Source organism: Bufo bufo, chromosome 2 (genome assembly GCF_905171765.1).
Source record: "Bufo bufo chromosome 2, aBufBuf1.1, whole genome shotgun sequence".
Lineage (NCBI taxonomy): Eukaryota > Metazoa > Chordata > Amphibia > Anura > Bufonidae > Bufo > Bufo bufo.
The window spans coordinates 173,728,673-173,750,566 of NC_053390.1; positions in this window are offsets into that span (position 1 = coordinate 173,728,673).

Consider the following 21,894-nt stretch of genomic DNA (forward strand, 5'->3'; position numbering starts at 1 on the left):
CGCCACTCCTCAAACGCAAGTTTAATAGCTAACAGTTCCCTATTGCCAATATCGTAGTTCTTTTCTGCTGCAGATAGTTTTTTAGAAAAGAAAGCACAAGGACGCCATTTGCCAGGAGACGGACCCTGAGACAGCACCGCCCCCACTCCCACCTCTGACGCATCGACTTCAACAATAAAAGGCTGAGAGACATCAGGTTGGACTAGTACAGGTGCCGAGGTAAACCTCTCTTTTAGAGAGGAAAAAGCAACTTTAGCGGCGTCAGACCATTTAGAAAAATCAGTCCCCTTCCTAGTCATGTCAGTAAGCGGTTTTACAATCACCGAATAATTTTTAATGAATTTCCTATAGAAATTTGCGAAGCCCAAGAACCGTTGTAGTGCTTTGAGATTCTCAGGAAGATCCCAATCCAAAATTGCCTGGACCTTCCTAGGATCCATACAGAAACCTGACGCAGATAAAAAATAACCTAGGAATTGTATCTCCTGAACGGCAAAGACACATTTTTCAATTTTAGCATATAATTCATTCGTCCGTAGGACCTGCAGTACTTGTCTGACATGCACCTCATGTGTTTTCAGATCAGACGAATAAATTAAAATATCATCTAGGTATATTACCACAAACCTGCCGATTAGATGACTAAAAATGTCATTAACGAAATGTTGAAAGACGGCAGGAACATTGGTCAGACCGAAAGGCATAACTAGATTTTCATAATGCCCCTCAGGGGTGTTAAAAGCTGTCTTCCACTCATCCCCCTCCTTAATACGAATCAGATTGTAGGCCCCCCTAAGATCAAGTTTGGAGAACCACCTAGCACCCGCAATCTGGCTAAACAGGTCAGGAATGAGAGGAAGAGGGTATGGGTCTCGGATGGTTATCCGATTTAATTCGCGAAAATCTAGGCAAGGACGCAGGCCCCCATCTTTCTTTTTAACGAAGAAAAACCCTGCAGCCACGGGTGAAGAAGAGGGTCTGATGTGTCCCTTAGCCAAACTCTCGGAGATATAATCTTTCATGGCTTGTCTCTCTGGACCTGAAAGATTATATAACATGGTCTTGGGTAATTTTGCGGCGGGAATAAGGTTAACCGGGCAATCATAAGGACGATGAGGTGGTAACTTCTGACAACCCTTTTCAGAAAAAACGTCCTCAAAATCCGAAATAAGTGTAGGTAGGGTAGTTATGGAGGCGACTAAGCAATTGCTATTTAAGCAATTTTCTCTGCACTGCTCACTCCACTCCAATATCTCCCTGGCCTGTCAATCCACTACTGGATTGTGCGTTACCAACCAGGGAAGACCCAGCACTACCGGAGTGGGAAGCCCCTCCAGAACATAACATGAAAGCATCTCGTTATGGTGGTCCCCTACCCGAAGGTGTAAATTATGAACAATGTGGGTGAGGTTTCTCTGAGACAGAGGAGCAGAATCAATAGCGAATATGGGAATAGGTCTCTGTAGCGTACAGAGAGACAAATCCATAGTGCGGGCAAAATGGGCATCTATCAAATTTACCCCTGCTCCACTGTCTAGAAAGAAAGAAATAGTCTCTGTCTTATCACCAAAAACAATAACCGCTGGCAACACAAATTGCGATGTACGTATGGAGGAAACATATACTCCCCGGCTGACATCCTCCACACAGCCTGGGGTTAGTAGCTTTCCGACGGTCTTTTGTTTCTGAGGAAAATAGGACAGACATTAATGAAATGACCCCTCTTCCCACAAAAAAAACAAACCCCACGCCTACAGCGAGCCTCAGGAGGACGGACCTGACGAGTAGTTCCTCCTAGCTGCATAGGCTCGTCTAAGTCCGTACAGACTAACTGCTGCTTGGGAGGGGTTACCAATGGCTCCGGTTTTTTCAACCTGTCCCTAAGGCATCTATCTATTCGGATAGAAAGGGACATAACCGCATCAAGGGAAAAGGGGGTCTCATATAATGCAAGCGCATCCTTAACCCTTTCGGATAACCCAGAGTAGAACTGACTCCTGAGAGCCGGGTCGTTCCATTGGGTATCCGTAGCCCACCTACGGAATTCAGAGCAATACTCCTCTACCGGCCGCTCTCCTTGTAGGAGTCTCCGTAATCTTGATTCAGCCAGTGCGAATCGGTCAGGGTCGTCATATATGAGACCCAAGGCCCCGAAAAACTCATCCACTGACCGAAACGCCTGGGAATCAGTAGGTAAAGAGAACGCCCAGGACTGCGGGTCCCCCTGCAGCAGGGAAATAACAACCCCCACCCGCTGTTTTTCATTACCAGAGGAGTAAGGGCGCAGTTTAAAGTATAATTTACAGGCCTCACGGAATGTCAAAAACTTGTCCCTTCCCCCAGAAAATCTGTCAGGGAGAGGGACCTTGGGTTCCGCAACAACCTGGTTACCAGTAGCGACCACTGGGCTTGCGGTCTGTTATAATTGCTGCTGTTGCTGGAGGACCGACGCCTTCAATCCTGCCACCTCCAAAGACAGGCCATGAAATTGTTTGGACAGAGCAGCAATTTGATCCATACTGGATTCTAAGTAGGTAAAAAAAAAAAATATATATTTTTTTTACCTACACAAAATAAGGGCCAGATATAATGTAATGACCGGCGTCACGCACAGGGAGGAAAAAGGGAAAGCCCTGCCCAAGGGAGAGGGTAAGGTGGTGACCCCTGACTCACCTTGCAGCTGGCACCTGACTGCCCTGACGTCCCTAGACGGGTTCCTCACCCGTGCGGCGATCACGTGCCTAAACCCTGGCTTTCCCTGAAATCAGCCCTAGATAGTGAACGGGCCGGTGGGATCGCTAGTCCGCACCACTGAACTAAGAAGGAAACACTAGGGAGAGGACAGACAAATACAGACAAACACATACACCCAGGTGGGCGACCACAGCAGTCCACAAAGGTCCAACAGGGATCCGGAGGGTAGCGTTCTGGATCAACAACCAGAGAACGCAGCAACACAGCTCCAGAGGGTCAGAATAGATGTCCAGGCAGGAAGCTCTATATCTGGCAACCAGAGAAGTGTGAGAGGGGAATATAAGGAGGTTTGGGAGTGCTGGACAAGGAACAGCTGAGGAGAAGGAGCTACGGATCCCTGAGTGAGCCAAAAGGGTTTGCAAAGCAAACCCAGAAAGCTACCATAAGGGAACAGCCCTATCTTACATAGAGCGCGCAGCCAACCGCTGCAACCTCCTGACCCCGGGTACAACGGAGTCAGGCGTGGCTCTTGACACCCTCGTGACAGTATGCCTCCGAAGTAGGCCTCAGTGCTGTACTGTCTCAAGAAGTCAACGGGGAGGAGAGAACCCGTTGTCTTCCTGAGGCGCAAGCTCAACCCAGCCGAGACCAGGTACAGTATAGTGGAGAGAGAGTGGCCGGCTATCAAGTGGGCACTCGAGTCTCTCTGCTACCATTTGTTGGGGAATAAGTTCTGCCTGGTTACCAACCACTCCTCTCTCAAGTGGATGAGGCAGTCCAAAGAGTTCCCGGGTCACCAGATGGTTCTTATCGTTATAGAATTTTAAGTTCTCGGTAGAACACAGAGCAGGCCAGTTGCAGGGAAACGCGGATGCCCTGTCCCGGGTGCACTGTTTGGCGTGTGTTCACCCCTTCAAGATTGAACAAAGGAGGAGGGGTATGTGACACAGTAAAGAGAGTTGTATGGGGAGGCAGGTATTTTCCTCCCAGTGTGTGCTGCTGGACTGATTAGCGGCCAGGTGGGGTCAAACACCGGACTGGATCTCATGTGCCAGTCCGGGTTTTGGCAAACACCTAGCTGCTTTTAAAAGACAGCTGGGTTTAGCAGAAAAGATCTCTGTATTGGGATCTGAGGCTTGTGCCGGGATTGGAGGGATGAGACCAGTGTGAGGGGAAACAGGCCGCCTAAAGCCTGTTCATGGACTCTTTGAGGCAGAACTGCCAGCATGGTCTAAACTGCGATCTAATCACATTTGCAAGCCAGTGTGTGTCAGGCCCACACAGACTGTATTGTGGCCACTGGCTAGTGGCTAGGCCTCCACTTATACCGTTACTGGGTGTCACTCACTCACAAATACCTCGCAGATAAATAAAAATTCTATTTAATATTTTTCTGTGATATAATCACAGTTTCAAGCCAGTGTGTGTCAGGCCCACACAGACTGTACTGTGCCCACTGCCCACCACTTATATAGGGTGGCACAGTGCCTTGCACGCATAGTAAAACTTATCTAATAAAAAATGACAGGCAGAGGCAGGCCACGCCGCAGGGTCCGTCGTGTTCGTGGTGCTGTGATTTCTACTGGCCATGGAATAATGCCCAGTGTTCAGAGGCCACGTACCCTGAACCTAAAAAATTCTGAGAAAATAGTTGACTGGCTTACACAGGACACCCAATCTTAAACAGCTTCCGCTAAGAACCTTGACTCACCATCCTCCTCCAGCTCAGCTTTGGTCACCTGCTATCAAGTTACCGCTCTCCTGCCAGCCGCCACCACCACCACTACCACCACAGCCACAACAGCCTTTTCACTTGATCCCTCAGAGGAGTTATTTACACATCAGTTGGATGAAATGAGTGATGCGCAACCATTATTGCCAGAGGATGGAGATAACAGGGATATGTCTCAGTCAGGCAGCATTACACACATGGACGTACAGTGTGATGATGATGATGATGATGATGTTGTACCCGCTGCTGCTTTCTTTGCTGAGGTGTCAGATACAAGTGAAGTGGTTGATGATGACGATGTGTCCGTGGATGCCACGTGGGTGCCTGCTCGAAGAGAAGAAGAAGAGGGGGAAAGTTCAGAAGGGGAGACAGAGAGAAGGAGGAGACGATTTGGAAGCAGGGGGAGGTCGTCGCAAGGAGCTAGTGGCACAGTCAGACAGCATGTATCGGCACCCGGGGTCAGCCAGACAGCACGCCAATCAACGCATGCTGTTGCCACCACCAGAATGCCGTCATTGCAAAGCTCAGCAGTGTGACATATTTTTTGTGTGTCTGCTTCTGACAACAGCGATGCCATTTGCAACCTGTGCCAAAAGAAACTGAGTCGTGGGAAATCCAACACCCACCTAGGTACAACTGCTTTGCGAAGGCACATGATCGCACATCACAAACGCCTATGGGATAAACACATGATGATGAGTAGAAGCAGCACACAAGCTCAAAGTCACCATCCTCCTCCTGGTCCAGCATCTTCAGCCACATCAACAACTGCTGTCCTCCTTGCCCCCTCTCAACCATCCGCCACTCCGCCTCTCACTTTCAGCAGTTCCTGCTCATCTGCCCAAAGTCAGGTGTCTGTCAAGGAAATGTTTGAGCGTAAGAAGCCAATGTCACGGAGTCACCCCCTTGCCCGGCGTCTGACAGCTGGCTTGTCGGAACTCTTAGCCCGCCAGCTATTACCATACAAGCTGGTGGAGTCTGAGGCCTTCAAAAAATTTGTAGCTATTGGGACACCGCAGTGGAAGGTACCCGGCCGAATTTTTTTTTTCACAAAAGGCAATCCCCAACCTGTATTCTATTGTGGAAAAGGAAGTCATGGCATGTCTGGCACACAGTGTTGGGGCAAGGGTCCATCTGACCACTGATACCTGGTCTGCAAAGCACGGTCAGGCCAGGTATATCACCTACACTGCGCATTGGGTATACCTGCTGACGGCTGCCAAGCATGGAATGTGTGGCTCTGCAGAGGAGTTGTTGACACCGCCACGACTTGCAGGCAGGCCTGCTGCCACCTCCTCTACTCCTCCTACTCCATCCTCTTCCATAACCTCCTCGGCTGAGTCCTCTTCTGCTGCTGCGTCTTGCTCCAGATCAACTGCACCCCCCCCACCCCAGCTCCCCAGGGGCTATTTCACATCCCGGATACGACAGTGTCATGCCGTCTTGGGGTTGACTTGCCTGAAAGCAGAGAGTCATACCGGACCAGCACTCCTGTCCGCCCTGAATGCACAGGTGGCTCAGTGGCTGACTCCACACCAACTGGAGATCGGCAAAGTGGTGTGTGACAACGGAAGCAATTTGTTGGCGGCATTGAATTTGGGCAAGTTGACACATGTGCCGTGCATGGCACATGTGTTGAATCTGATCGTACAACGCTTTTTGCATAAGTACCCAGGCTTACAGGACGTCCTCAAGCAGGCCAGGAAGGTGTGTGGCCATTTCAGGTGTTCCTACACGGCCATGGCGCACTCTTCAGATATTCAGCAGCGAAACAACATGCCAGTGAGGCGCTTGATTTGCGACAGCCCAACACGTTGGAATTCAACACTCCTAATGTTCGACCGCCTGCTCCAACAAGAAAAAACCGTCAACGAGTATTTGTATGACTGGGGTGCTAGGACAGCCTCTGCAGAGCTGGGTATTTTTTTGCCACGTTACTGGACACTCATGCGCAATGCCTGTAGACTCATGCATCCTTTTGATTAGGTGACAAACCTAGTCAGTCACACCGAAGGCACCATCAGAAACATCATCCCATTTGTTTTCTTCCTGGAGCGTGCCCTGCGAAGAGTGCTGGATCAGGTCATAGATGAGCGTGAAGAGGAAGAGTTGTGGTCACCATCACCACCAGAAACAGCCTTATCAGCATTGCTTGCTGGACCTGCGGCCTGGAAGAGGAGTCTGAGGAAGAGGAGTCACAGGAGGAATGTGGATTTGAGGAGGAGGAAGACCAACCACAGCAGGCATCCCAGGGTGCTCGTTGTCACCTATCTGGGACCCGTGGTGTTGTACGTGGCTGGGGGGAAGAACAGACCTTCAATGAGATCAGTGAGGATGAGGAATGGGACATGAGTAGCTCGGCATCCAACCTTGTGCAAATGGGGTCTTTCATGCTGTCATGCCTGTTGAAGGACCCTCGTATAAAAAGGCTGAAGGAGAACGACCTGTATGGGGTGGCCACGCTACTAGACCCCTGGTAAAAGCAGAAAGTGGCTGAAATGTTACCGAATTATCGGAAGTCGGAAAGGATGCAGCAGTTACAAAACAAGTTAAAAAGTATGCTTTACACAGCGTATAAGGGTGATCTCACAGCACAACGGGAATCTAACAGGGGAAGAGGTGAAAGTAATCCTCCTCCTACCACGACCACGCCGACAAGGACAGGACGCTTTACAGACGTGTTGTTGATGGAGGACATGCAGAGCTTTTTAAGTCCTACGCATCGCCACAGCCCTTCAGGGTCCACCCTCAGAGAACGACTCGACCGACAGGTAGCAGATATCGACACTCTGAGGAGCGATGAACCCCTTGACTACTGGGTGTGCAGGCTTGACCTGTGGCCTGAGCTATCCCAATTTGCGATGGAATTTCTGGCCTGCCCCGCTTCAAGTGTCCTGTCAGAAAGGACCTTCAGTGCAGCAGGAGGGATTGTCACTCAGAAGAGAAGTCGCCTAGGTCAAAAAAGTCTTTATTAAGATGAATGAGGCATGGATCCCGAAGGGACTGACAGTGGGGGATGCATTTGACTAAAAAAGGCCTGATGAGATGCCTTGGGCTATAAAATGGTCCACATGCTGCTGTATTTAATCTCTGCATGCCGGATGACTTGCGTGACTTCTCCGCCACCAACTAGGGTTCAAGCCGCAATGTTTTAGTGCACTTTCTGCCTGGAAAACATCAATTTTTCCGGCCGCTCCTACAGCAGCGGCTGCAACAATACCTGATTTTTCAGGCATGTGTACATGCCTAATTTTTCTGGCCTCTGGTGCTGCACTGTGGCTGCAAAAACAAAACAAAAAAAGGCACATACATGTGTCAATCCCCCTTCATGATCATTACCTTGTTGTGGTGAAGGGGCTTGAGTATCACAATGAAGCGATCACCTCTATGAGTGTGTTGGCAATGGCAATGTTGGCATACCCCAGATGAGATAAGGTCGTTGCTTCATTGTGAACAGACCAAAAGCGATCGGCTGGATAATTTTGCATAGAAAAAACATTAATTTTCTTTGTGATCATCTAAGGTGATCATTAAAGCCTACTAGGCCAACAATGGGCCCACACTGCAGAATCATTGTTTTCTGGGTCACTTAACTGTCACTGAACTACCTCAGCACGACCATAGGGTTTGAAAAACCGTCATCGACTGCAATCTCCCAAACGTGCGCACGAGCACAGTCATTACTACACCAAGACGCATAGAAGAATAAAATTTATGTCATGAGTGTGTCAACTATTGACAACTCTTTGCGGTTGTCTAAACTCTATTCAATACACGTCCCCTGATAGGGGACGTAACAGGGATTAACCTGATAGGAATAGTACTACTTAACATACCACTCATATCGGGTAGCACAGGAGTCACTGCCAACTCCGAAACGCGTCTGGTGTACACAGTCTCGAGGAAAGAAAGAAACCGCAGGCTACCATCTGCGCACCGTCTTTGAATCTTCAGAAGCGCTTCCACACAGCGGACAGGAAGAAACATAGGATTTCTTGTGTCTGGATAAAAGACACACAGTAACGCCGAACAACATATTGGGTCCTGACAAACACTTGACCCCGGCACCTAAACCTATTGTTTGCTTTGTCCTGGAGATCTACTCACCAGTATAAATAAGCGGATCCAATATCACACCATCGGTGCTGTACCACGTGGGACGCCACGCTAAGCACAAGTGATCGGCCGCTTCATTACATCGAAACTGTGAGTAGTGTGTCCATACACAGTACAGTCTAGCAGCAGATTCATTGTTATATGCTGTGAAGATCTAATACTACAAAGACTCTGCATGTACCTGCAATTATCGGCTTAGCCTGAACTCTTATTAACAAGAGAGACATTGCGCATTAGACCTGCGCACCTGAACTGTTTCCTAGAAAGACCGTCTATATAAACCTGCTACAATCAGCTAACATTATTATCCATCAGTGTTATTGTTGTATCCTACGATACCACCATCTTATGGTTTTATATGTCTTTTAATGTGCATGTTTTAATGATTGATTTTTGAGGATCCTCACCTTATTATATTGAGTTGCTAATAAATAGATTATTCACATACTGGCTGGTCTCCATTGTGATTCTAGTTGTCGGTGTGTCCCTCTCATCCATTTATTTTAGATAATCAAACCATTTTAAAAGATTGGGGATATCTTTTTTAGGGGGAGCACCCATTCCATGCTAATAGAGGGTGAGCCAATTCAATCAACCAAACTTATATATCTTCCCTGAAAGAGATGACGTCTGGATGAGAGCATATGTTGTTCTAGAACCTGAATATATTTTTCTGCATTGATGGTGCCTTTCCAGACATGCAAGCTGCCCATGCCACACCATACCATCAGAGATGCAGGCTTCTGAACTGAGCGTTGATAACAACTTGGGTTGTCCTTGTCCTCTTTGGTCCGGATGACATGGCGTCCCAGATTTCCAAAAAGAACTTCGAATCGTGACTCGTCTGACCACAGAACAGTCTTCCATTTTCCCACACTCCATTTTAAATGATCCCTGGCCCATTGAAAACGCCTGAGCTTGTGGATCTTGCTTAGAAATGGCTTCTTCTTTGCACTGTAGAGTTTCAGCTGGCAACGGCGGATGGCACGGTGGATTGTGTTCACTGACAATGGTTTCTGGAAGTATTCCTGAGCCCATTCTGTGATTTCCTTTACAGTAGCATTCCTGTGTGTGGTGCAGTGTTGTTTAAGGGCCCGGAGATCACGGGCATCCAGTATAGTTTTACGGCCTTGACCCTTATGCACAGAGATTGTTCCAGATTCTCTGAATCTTCGGATGATGTTATGCACAGTTGATGATGATAGATGCAAAGTCTTTGCAATTTTTCGCTGGGTAACACCTTTCTGATATTGCTCCACTATCTTTCTGCGCAACATTGTGGGAATTGGTGATCCTCTACCCATCTTGGCTTCTGAGAGACACTGCCACTCTGAGAAGCTCTTTTTATACCCAATCATGTTGCCAATTGACCTAATTAGTGTTAATTGGTCTTCCAAATCTTCGTTATGCTCAAATTTACTTTTTCCAGCCTCTTATTGCAACTTGTCCCAACTTTTTGGGGATTTGTTGACACCGTGAAAATTGGAATCAACGTATTTTTCCTTTAAAATGATACATTTACTCGGATTAAACGTTTGATCTGTCATCTACGTTCTATTACAAATAAAATATTGACATTTGCCATCTCCACATCATTGCATTCAGTTTTTATTCACAATTTGTTTAGTGTCCCAACTTTTTTGGAATCCGGTTTGTATTATAGTATAGCCTTTTAATATGGTTTTAAATTAAAATATATATATACCACTCCTGGGACTTGAACAAGGAATGTCTATATATATTCAAGGCAGATAATTATACCACTAAGCTATAGCATTACCACATACACATATATGGTTTTCTATAGTTATGAACTCACACACAGCACAGGTGTCTTCATAATCACACATTGTGCCTATAAATACAGTGGTATTATGTATATCAGCTTTCTGAGCAGATCTCAGTGAGTGGAGCAGAGAGCGTATAATACACATACAGTTGCAAGAAAAACTATGTGAACCCTTTAGAATGATATGGATTTCTGCACAAATTGGTCATAAAATGTGATCTGATCTTCATCTAAGTCCCAACAATAGACAATCACAGTCTGCTTAAACTAATAACACACAAAGCATTAAATGTTACCATGTTTTTATTGAACACACCATGTAAACATTCACAGTGCAGGTGGAAAAAGTATGTGAACCCTTGGATTTAATAACTGGTTGAACCTCCTTTGGCAGCAATAACTTCAACCAAACGTTTCCTGTAGTTGCAGATCAGACGTGCACAACGGTCATGAGTAATTCTTGACCATTCCTCTTTACAAAACTGTTTCAGTTCAGCAATATTCTTGGGATGTCTGGTGTGAATCGCTTTCTTGAGGTCATGCCACAGCATCTCAATCGGGTTGAGGTCAGGACTCTGACTGGGCCACTCCAGAAGGGGTATTTTCTTCTGTTTAAGCCATTCTGTTGTTGATTTACTTCTATGCTTTGGGTCGTTGTCCTGTTGCAACACCCATCTTCTGTTGAGCTTCAGCTGGTGGACAGATGGCCCTAAGTTCTCCTGCAAAATGTCTTGATAAACTTAGGAATTCATTTTTCCTTCGATGATAGCAATCCGTCCAGGCCCTGACGCAGCAAAGCAGCCCCAAACCATGATGACCCCACCAACATACTTCACAGTTGGGATGAGGTTTTGATGTTGGTCTGCTGTGCCTCTTTTTCTCCACACATAGTGTTGTGTGTTTCTTCCAAATAACTCAACTTTGGTTTCATCTGTCCACAGAATATTTTGCCAGTACTGCTGTGGAACATCCAGGTGCTCTTGTGCAAACTGTAAACGTGCAGCAATGGTTTTTTTTGTACAGCAGTGGCTTCCTCTGTGGTATCCTCCCATGAAATCCATTCTTGTTTAGTGTTTTACGTATCATAGATTCGCTAACAGTGATGTTAGCATATGCCAGAGGCTTTTGTAAGTCTTTAGCTGACACTCTAGGATTCTTCTTCACCTCATTGAGCAGACTGCGCTGTGCTCTTGCAGTCATCTTTACAGGACGGCCACTTCTAGGGAGAGTAGCATCAGTGCTGAACTTTCTCCATTTATAGACAATTTGTCTTACCGTGGACTGATGAACAGCAAGGCTTTTGGAGATACTTTTATAACCCTTTTCAGCTTTATGCAAGTCAACAATTCTTAATCGTAGGTCTTCTGAGAGCTCTTTTGTGCGAGGCATCATTCACATCAGGCAATGCTTCTTGTTAAAAGCAAACCCAGAACTGGTGTGTGTTTTTTATAGGGCAGGGCAGCTGTAACCAACACCTCCAATCTCATCTCATTGATTGGACTCCAGTTGGCTGACACCTCACTCCAATTAGCTCTTGGAGATGTCATTAGTCTAGGGGTTCACATACTTTTTCCACCTGCGCTGTGAATGTTTACATGGTGTGTTTAATAAAAACATGTTAACATTTTATTCTTTGTGTGTTATTAGTTTAAGCAGACTGTGATTGTCTATTGTTGTGACTTAGATGAAGATCAGATCACATTTTATGACCAATTTGTGCAGAAATCCATATCATTCCAAAGGGTTCATATACTTTTTCTTGCAACTGTATATACAGGATATATGTATAAGCCAAGAAATAGCTCTGCTCTCAGCCTGATGTCTAGTCCTGCCAATCAATGGGAGGGGGCGTGTGCAGAGCACAGGGGGTGTTACACAGCAGTGCTCAGATAATTCAGCCCCACCTCTGAGTGCTTAAATTGCTAATTTGCATATGAATAAAACACTTATTTCTCTGCAGCCATTTAATGTACAGGCAAAGTAAAGGTATGGTTTTAATCATAATGATCAGCCCTAACAATCTTGTTTAATAGGATTGATTCTGGTGACAGAGACCCTTTACCTCACAGGATAGGGGATGTGTCTGATCAGCAGGGGTCTGTCCCCTGAGTCCCCCTCTGAGTGGGGGATAGCGTTTTCTACTTGACTGTAGAGGCAGGCACACATTCAACCCTATTGGATTGCAGGAGACTGATGAGTACACGGGCTCCACTATCTCTGCAGCCCCGCAGTGCTAAATGGAGCTTAACTGCTCGTGCATGACTGCTGCTCCATTCAAGCAAGGAAACATGAGCCTCTATTCTCCTGATCGGCAGAATGTATATGTACCTCTCTGAGGTATACAAGGAACAGTATGGGCCCATAGCGCTGCCACTGTATGGGCCTAACAGTGCATATGATTGTCTCATGATCCACTCATCACATACAGAACAGCCACTGAAAGTACCTCTGCTAAAGGATTTTTTAAAAATAATTAGAAAATATTAGGTGGCCATTTGAAATATCGAGAGACATTGATTAAATGCTCCATTCATTGTTTATCTTCATGTAATGTTGAGAGTAGGTTCACACAGAGTTTTTTGGAGAAGGATTTGAGACAGATTTTCAAACTCGTGTCAAAACCTCCTCCAAAAAATTCAGTGTGAACCTCCCCTAACAGCTGGTAAATATCATTTTAAAATAAAGCCAGGAAATACTTAGAATAGATCATCCTATATTGATATATTGAGCCTTTTTTGTGAAGGTAAACTCTGTACAGTACATTTGAACCAGAGGTGAAAATACAACCCAATTAGCTTTCAAAATAGGCTCATTTTATTGCATTGGAAAAGCAATAGTGAACTGATGGAAGTAATGCTTGTTGCTAAACTTAAACAACCAGGCATAATTACAGCCTAATTAATCTTCTTTAGGAGTCAGAGATTTGGAGTAAACAGGCAGTTGACTTTTTAAGTTGAAAATTAGGTCAATCAGTAAAGGTGCAGAATTTATAGCATTATTACATTATCTTATGAATAAAGCACATTCCACTTTATACTGTATAGATTGGAGTTAGATAGCAAGAGTCACTCAATATAATTCTGGAAAACATAGTAATTGGAATATCACTGGCCAAAGCAATGACATACAGTAAATGATCACCATATAAATGTCACATTGAGGGGGAACTGAGCACTGGTTAGTTACTTGGGGGGGGGGGGGGGAACACATGTGGACGCAGGGATAGATTTACTAATACTGTCTAAAAGTAAGACATTGTATTTATAGGAGCCAGAAATCCTATTACTGTGTTTACCGACCATAAGAATCTTTGTTCTTTTCTAGGTTTAATTTTGTTGTTACGTTCCGCCCTAGGGTTAAAAATGTGAAGGCGGATGCCCTGTCAAGTTGTTTTACCGGGAGGGGGGAACTTTGAAGACCCGGGTCCCATTTTGGCTGATGGGGTGGTCGTCTCTGCTCTTTATCCTGATTTGAAGGCAGAGGTTCAGGCAGCCAAGGCAGAGGCTCCTGATCTTTGTCCTCCTTGGAGGTTGTTTGTGCCTCTCGCTTTACGACACAAGGTTTTTAAGGAACACCACGATACTGTCCTTGCTGGGCACCCGGGGAGTAGAGCCACAGTGGATCTCATTGCTCGGAGATTCTGGTGGCCGTTTTTATTTAAAACGGTTGAGGGTTTTGTGGCAGCCTGCGAGACCTGCGCTCGTGCCAAGGTCCCTCATTCACGGCCATCGGGTTCTCTCCTCCCGTTACCCATTCCTTCCCGTCCTTGGACGCATCTGTCCATGGACTTAATTACGGACCTGCCTCGTTCCTCGGAGAAGACTGAGATTCTGGTGGTAGTGGACTGATTTAGCAAAATGGCGCATTTCATTCCCTTTACTGGGTTACCCAATGCTAAGACGCTGGCGCAAGCGTTTGTTGATCACATTGTTAAATTACATGGCATTCCTTCAGACATCGTTTCTGATAGGGGCACGCAATTTGTTTCCAGATTGTGGAAGGCCTTCTGTTCTCGCTTAGGGGTTCGGTTGTCGTTCTCTTCTGATTTTCACCTGCAGTCGAATGGTCAGACCGAACGCGTCAATCAGAATCTGGAGACATATCTGTGCTGTTTTGTGGCGGAGAATCAGGAGGATTGGTATTCTTTTTTGTCCCTTGCTGAGTTTGCTTTAATTAACAGTCGCCAGGAGTCCTCTGATAAGTCACCATTTTTTGGTGCATATGGGTTTTATCCGCAGTTTGGGACATTCTCTGGAGAGGGGTCTTCTGGTTTACCTAGTGAGGAGAGATTTTCCTCGTCTTTGTCATTTATTTGGCAAATGATTCAGGGTAATCTGAAGAGGATGCGTGAGAGACATAAGAGTGTGGCGGATAAAATATGTGTGCCTGGTCTGGACCTGAATGTGGGTGATCTGGTGTGGTTGTCTACAAAGAATATCAAACTAAAAGTTCCCTCCTGGAAGTTGGGTCCTAAGTAGGGATGAGCGAACCCGAACTGTATAGTTCGGGGTGTCCGTGACACGGACCCGAACCCGAACATTTTCGTAAAAGTCCGTGTTCGGGTTCGGTGTTCGGCGCTTTCTTGGGCTTTTTGAAAGGCTGCAAAGCAGCCAATCAACAAGCGTCATACTACTTGCCCCAAGAGGCCATCACAGCCTTGCCTACTATTGGCATGGCTGTGATTGGCCAGTGCAGCATGTGACCCAGCCTCTATATAAGCTTGGGTCACGTTGCGCTGCACGTCACTCTGCTGATTGATACATAGGGAGAGGTTGCAGCTGCGATGTTAGGGCGAGATTAGGCAGTGATTAACTCCTCCAAAAGACTTCATTCTGTGATCGATCTGCAGCTGTGGATCATTGAAGTGCTAATATTGACTTGCTCACTTTTTTGAGGCTGTCCAGAGCGTTTTTAGATCACTTTTTTTCTGGGGTGATCGGCGGCCATTTTGTGACTTGTGGTGCGCCAGCACAAGCTATCACTAAGTGTATTTAACCATCAATAGTGTGGTTATTTTGTGCTATATCCTACATCAGCTGCAGGCTGAGCCTGTGTCACCGAAGTGCATTTAACCATCAACAGTCTGGTTATTTTTTGGCCATATACTACATCAGCTGCAGGCTGAGCCTGTGTCACCGAAGTGCATTTAACCATCAACAGTCTGGTTATTTTTTGGCCATATACTACATCTGGTGCAGGCTGAGCCTGTGTCACCCAAGTGCATTTAACCATCAACAGTCTGGTTATTTTTTGGCCATATACTACATCAGGGGCAAGTTGAGCCTGTCACCCAGCGCCTAAAAAATAGACCTGACATTTCTATTCAACCAAATCTGTACTGTTTTAGCTGGTCAAGTTATTTGTAGTGACCGTAAAAGCACACTTTTTGTTCTGGGTTGAAAAACTATTCCCAAATTTGCCATTCTCAAAATAACTAGTTTCTGGTATATGAGGCCTACTTGAAATCTATCCCAAAAAGGATATCTTACATTGAAGGTGCTGATAGTGTTATTCAGAAAAACCTAAGACACACGCTACCGTGCAGATAGAAGTCTGATTCTGTGATTAAACCTATACCTGTCACACAGTGCAAAAAAAAACAGGTCTCACATTTCTATTCAAGCAACTCTGTACTGTTTTAGCTGGTCAAGTTATTTGTAGTGACCGTAAAAGCACACTTTTTGTTCTGGGTTGAAAAACTATTCCCAAATTTGCCATTCTCAAAATAACTAGTTTCTGGTATTTGAGGCCTACTTGAAATCTATCCCAAAAAGCATATCTTACATTGAAGGTGCTGATAGTGTCATTCAGAAAAACCTAAGACACACGCTACCGTGCAGATAGAAGTCTGATTCTGTGATTAAACCTATACCTGTCACACAGTCAAAAAAAAACAGGTCTCACATTTCTATTCAAGCAAATCTGTACTGATTTAGTTGGTCAAGTTATTTGTAGTGACCGTAAAAGCACTTTTTTTTTTTCTGGGTTGAAAAACTATTCCCAAATTTGCCATTCTCAAAATAACTAGTTTCTGGTATTTGAGGCCTACTTGAAATCTATCCCAAAAAGGATATCTTACATTGAAGGTACTGATAGTGTCATTCAGAAAAACCTAAGACACACGCTACCGTGCAGATAGAAGTCTGATTCTGTGATTAAACCTTAACCTGTCACACAGTGCAAAAAAAAACAGGTCTCACATTTCTATTCAAGCAACTCTGTACTGTTTTAGCTGGTCAAGTTATTTGTAGTGACCGTAAAAGCACACTTTTTGTTCTGGGTTGAAAAACTATTCCCAAATTTGCCATTCTCAAAATAACTAGTTTCTGGTATTTGAGGCCTACTTGAAATCTATCCCAAAAAGCATATCTTACATTGAAGGTGCTGATAGTGTCATTCAGAAAAACCTAAGACACACGCTACCGTGCAGATAGAAGTCTGATTCTGTGATTAAACCTATACCTGTCACACAGTCAAAAAAAAACAGGTCTCACATTTCTATTCAAGCAAATCTGTACTGATTTAGTTGGTCAAGTTATTTGTAGTGACCGTAAAAGCACTTTTTTTTTTTCTGGGTTGAAAAACTATTCCCAAATTTGCCATTCTCAAAATAACTAGTTTCTGGTATTTGAGGCCTACTTGAAATCTATCCCAAAAAGGATATCTTACATTGAAGGTACTGATAGTGTCATTCAGAAAAACCTAAGACACACGCAACCGTGCAGATAGAAGTCTGATTCTGTGATTAAACCTTAACCTGTCACACAGTGCAAAAAAAAACAGGTCTCACATTTCTATTCAAGCAAATCTGTACTGTTTTAGCTGGTCAAGTTATTTGTAGCGACCGTAAAAGCACATTTTTTTTTCTGGGTTGAAAAATTATTCCCAAATTTGCCATTCTCAAAATAACTAGTTTCTGGTATTTGAGGCCTACTTGAAATCTATGCCAAAAAGGATATCTTACATTGAAGGTACTGATAGTGTCATTCAGAAAAACCTAAGACACACGCTACCGTGCAGATAGAAGTCTGATTCTGTGATAAAACCTTAACCTGTCACACAGTGCAAAAAAAAACAGGTCTCACATTTCTATTCAAGCAAATCTGTACTGTTTTAGCTGGTCAAGTTATTTGTAGCGACCGTAAAAGCACATTTTTTTTTCTGGGTTGAAAAACTATTCCCAAATTTGCCATTCTCAAAATAACTAGTTTCTGGTATTTGAGGCCTACTTGAAATCTATCCCAAAAAGGATATCTTACATTGAAGGTACTGATAGTGTCATTCAGAAAAACCTAAGACACACGCTACCGTGCAGATAGAAGTCTGATTCTGTGATTAAACCTATACCTGTCACACAGTGCAAAAAAAAACAGGTCTCACATTTCTATTCAACCAAATCTGTACTGTTTTAGCTGGTCAAGTTATTTGTAGTGACCGTAAAAGCACATTTTTTTTTCTGGGTTGAAAAACTATTCCCAAATTTGCCATTCTCAAAATTGTGGTGAACGGGAACAATGAGGAAAACATCTAATAAGGGACGCGGACGCGGACGTGGACATGGTCGTGGTGGTGTTAGTGGACCCTCTGGTGCTGGGAGAGGACGTGGCCGTTCTGCCACAGCCACACGTCCTAGTGTACCAACTACCTCAGGTCCCAGTAGCCGCCAGAATTTACAGGGATATTTGGTGGGGCCCAATGCCGTTCTAAGGATGGTAAGGCCTGAGCAGGTACAGGCATTAGTCAATTGGGTGGCCGACAGTGCATCCAGCACGTTCACATTATCTCCCACCCAGTCTTCTGCAGAAAGCGCACAGATGGCGCATGAAAACCAAGCCCATCAGTCTGTCACATCACCCCTATGCATATCAGGGAAACTGTCTGAGCCTCAAGTTATGCAGCAGTCTCTTATGCTGTTTGAAGACTCTGCTGGGGTGGAAGAGATAGAATGCACTAACGTACAACCACTTATGTTTCCTGATGATGAGGACATGGGAATACCACCTCAGCACGTCTCTGATGATGACGAAACACAGGTGCCAACTGCTGCGTCTTTCTGCAGTGTGCAGACTGAACAGGAGGTCAGGGATCAAGACTGGGTGGAAGACGATGCAGGGGACGATGAGGTCCTAGACCCCACATGGAATGAAGGTCGTGCCACTGACTTTCACAGTTCGGAGGAAGAGGCAGTGGTGAAACCGAGCCAACAGCGTAGCAAAAGAGGGAGCAGTGGGCAAAATCAGAACACCCGCCGCCAAGAGACTCCGCCTGCTACTGACCGCCGCCATCTGGGACCGAGCAGCCCAAAGGCAGCTTCAAGGAGTTCCCTGGCATGGCACTTCTTCAAACAATGTGCTGACGACAAGACCCGAGTGGTTTGCACGCTGTGCCATCAGAGCCTGAAGCGAGGCATTAACGTTCTGAACCTTAGCACAACCTGCATGACCAGGCACCTGCATGCAAAGCATGAACTGCAGTGGAGTAAACACCTTAAAAACAAGGAAGTCACTCAGGCTCCCCCTGCTGCCTCTTCTGCTGCTGCCGCCTCGGCCTCTTCTGCTGCTGCTGCTGCCGCCGCCTCGGCCTCTTCTGCTGCTGCTGCCGCCGCCTCGGCCTCTTCCTCTGCCTCTGGAGGAACGTTGGCACCTGCCGCCCAGCAAACATGGGATGTACCACCAACACCACCACCTGCGTCACCAAGCATCTCAACCATGTCACGCGGCAGCGTTCAGCTCTCCATCTCACAAACATTTGAGAGAAAGCGTAAATTCCCACCTAGCCACCCTCGATCCCTGGCCCTGAATGCCAGCTTTTCTAAACTACTGGCCTATGAAATGCTGTCATTTAGGCTGGTGGACACACACAGCTTCAAACAGCTCATGTCGCTTGCTGTCCCACAGTATGTTGTTCCCAGCTGCCACTACTTCTCCAAGAGAGCCGTGCCTTCCCTGCACAAACAAGTGTCCGATAAAATCAAGTGTGCACTGCGCAACGCCATCTGTGGCAAGGTCCACCTAACCACAGATACGTGGACCAGTAAGCACGGCCAGGGACGCTATATCTCCCTAACTGCACACTGGGTAAATGTAGTGGCGGCTGGGCCCCAGGCGGAGAGCTGTTTGGCGCACGTCCTTCCGCCGCCAAGGATCGCAGGGCAACATTCTTTGCCTCCTGTCTCCTCCTCCTCCTACTCAGCTTCCTCCTCCTCTTCTTCCACCTGCTCATCCAGTCAGCCACACACCTTCACCACCAACTTCAGCACAGCCCGGGGTAAACGTCAGCAGGACATTCTGAAACTCATATGTTTGGGCGACAGGCCCCACACCGCACAGGAGTTGTGGCAGGGTATAGAACAACAGACCGATGAGTGGTTGCTGCCGGTGAGCCTCAAGCCCGGCCTGGTGGTGTGCGATAATGGGCAAAATCTCGTTGCAGCTCTGGGACTAGCCGGTTTGACGCACATCCCTTGCCTGGCGCATGTGCTGAATGTGGTGGTGCAGAAGTTCATTCGCAACTACCCCGACATGTCAGAGCTGCTGCATAAAGTGCGGGCCGTCTGTTCGCGCTTCCAGCGTTCACACCCTGCCGCTGCTCGCCTGTCTGCGCTACAGCGTAACTTCGGCCTTCCCGCTCACCGCCTCATATGCGACGTACCCACCAGGTGGAACTCCACCTTGCATATGCTGGACAGACTGTGCGAGCAGCAGCAGGCCATAGTCGAGTTTCAGCTGCAGCACGCACGGGTCAGTCGCACTGTGGATCAGACACACTTCACCACCAATGACTGGGCCTCCATGCGAGACCTGTGTGCCCTGTTGCGTTGTTTTGAGTACTCCACCAACATGGCCAGTGGCGATGACGCCGTTATCAGCGTTACAATACCACTTCTATGTCTCCTTGAGAAAACACTTAGGGCGATGATGGAAGAGGAGGTGGCCCAGGAGGAAGAGGAGGAAGAGGGGTCATTTTTAGCACTTTCAGGCCAGTCTCTTCGAAGTGACTCAGAGGGAGGTTTTTTGCAACACCAGAGGCCAGGTACAAATGTGGCCAGACAGGGCCCACTACTGGAGGACGAGGAGGACGAGGATGAGGAGGAGGAGGAGGTGGAGGAGGATGAGGATGAAGCATGTTCACAGCGGGACGGCACCCAAAGCAGCTCGGGCCCATCACTGGTGCGTGGCTGGGGGGAAACACAGGACGATGACGATACGCCTCCCACAGAGGACAGCTTGTCCTTACCTCTGGGCAGCCTGGCACACATGAGCGACTACATACTGCAGTGCCCGCGCAACGACAGCAGAGTTGCCCACATTTTAACATGTGCGGACTACTGGGTTGCCACCCTGCTGGATCCCCGGTACAAAGACAATGTGCCCACCTTACTTCCTACACTGGAGCGTGATAGGAAGATGCGCGAGTACAAGCGCACGTTGGTAGACGCGCTACTGAGAGCATTCCCAAATGTCACAGGGGAACCAGTGGAAGCCCAAGGCGAAGGCAGAGGAGGAGCAAGAGGTCGCCAACGCAGCTGTGTCACGCCCAGCTCCTCTGAGGGCAGGGTTAGCATGGCAGAGATGTGGAAAAGTTTTGTCACCACGCCACAGCTAACTGCACCACCACCTGATACGGAACGTGTTAGCAGGAGGCAACATTTCACTAACATGGTGGAACAGTACCTGTGCACACCCCTCCACGTACTGACTGATGGTTCGGCCCCATTCAACTTCTGGGTCTCCAAATTGTCCACGTGGCCAGAGCTAGCCTTTTATGCCTTGGAGGTGCTGGCCTGCCCGGCGGCCAGCGTTTTGTCTGAACGTGTATTCAGCACGGCAGGGGGCGTCATTACAGACAAACGCAGCCGCCTGTCTACAGCCAATGTACCAGGGCATGGATCCCACAGGACCTGTCCATCTTTAGATATTAGATATTAACTACCTCCCCTTAACAATATATTATTCTACTCCAGGGCACTTCCTCATTCAATACTATTTTTAATTTCATTTTACCATTATATTGCGGGGCAACCCAAAGTAGAATGAACCTCTTCTCTGTCTGGGTGCCGGGGCCTAAATGTGTGACAGTGGCCTGTTCCAGTGGTGGGTGACGTGAAGCCTGATTCTCTGCTATGACATGAAGACTTATTCTGTGCTGACATGAAGCCAGATTCTCTGTTACGCGACCTCTCTCCTCTGCCTGGGTGCCTGGGCCTAAATATGTGACAGTGGCCTGTTCCAGTGGTGAGTGACGTGAAGCCTGATTCTCTGCTATGACATGAAGACAGATTCTGCGCTGACATAAGGCCAGATTCTCTGTTACTGGACCGCTCTCCTCTGTCTGGGTGCCGGGGCCTAAATGTGTGACAGTGGCCTGTTCCAGTGGTGGGTGACGTGAAGCCTGATTCTCTGCTATGACATGAAGACTGATTCTGCGCTGACATAAGGCCAGATTCTCTGTTACGGGACCTCTCTCCTCTGCCTGGGTGCCTGGGCCTAAATGTGTGACAGTGGCCTGTTCCAGTGGTGGGTGACGTGAAGCCTGATTCTCTGCTATGACATGAAGACAGATT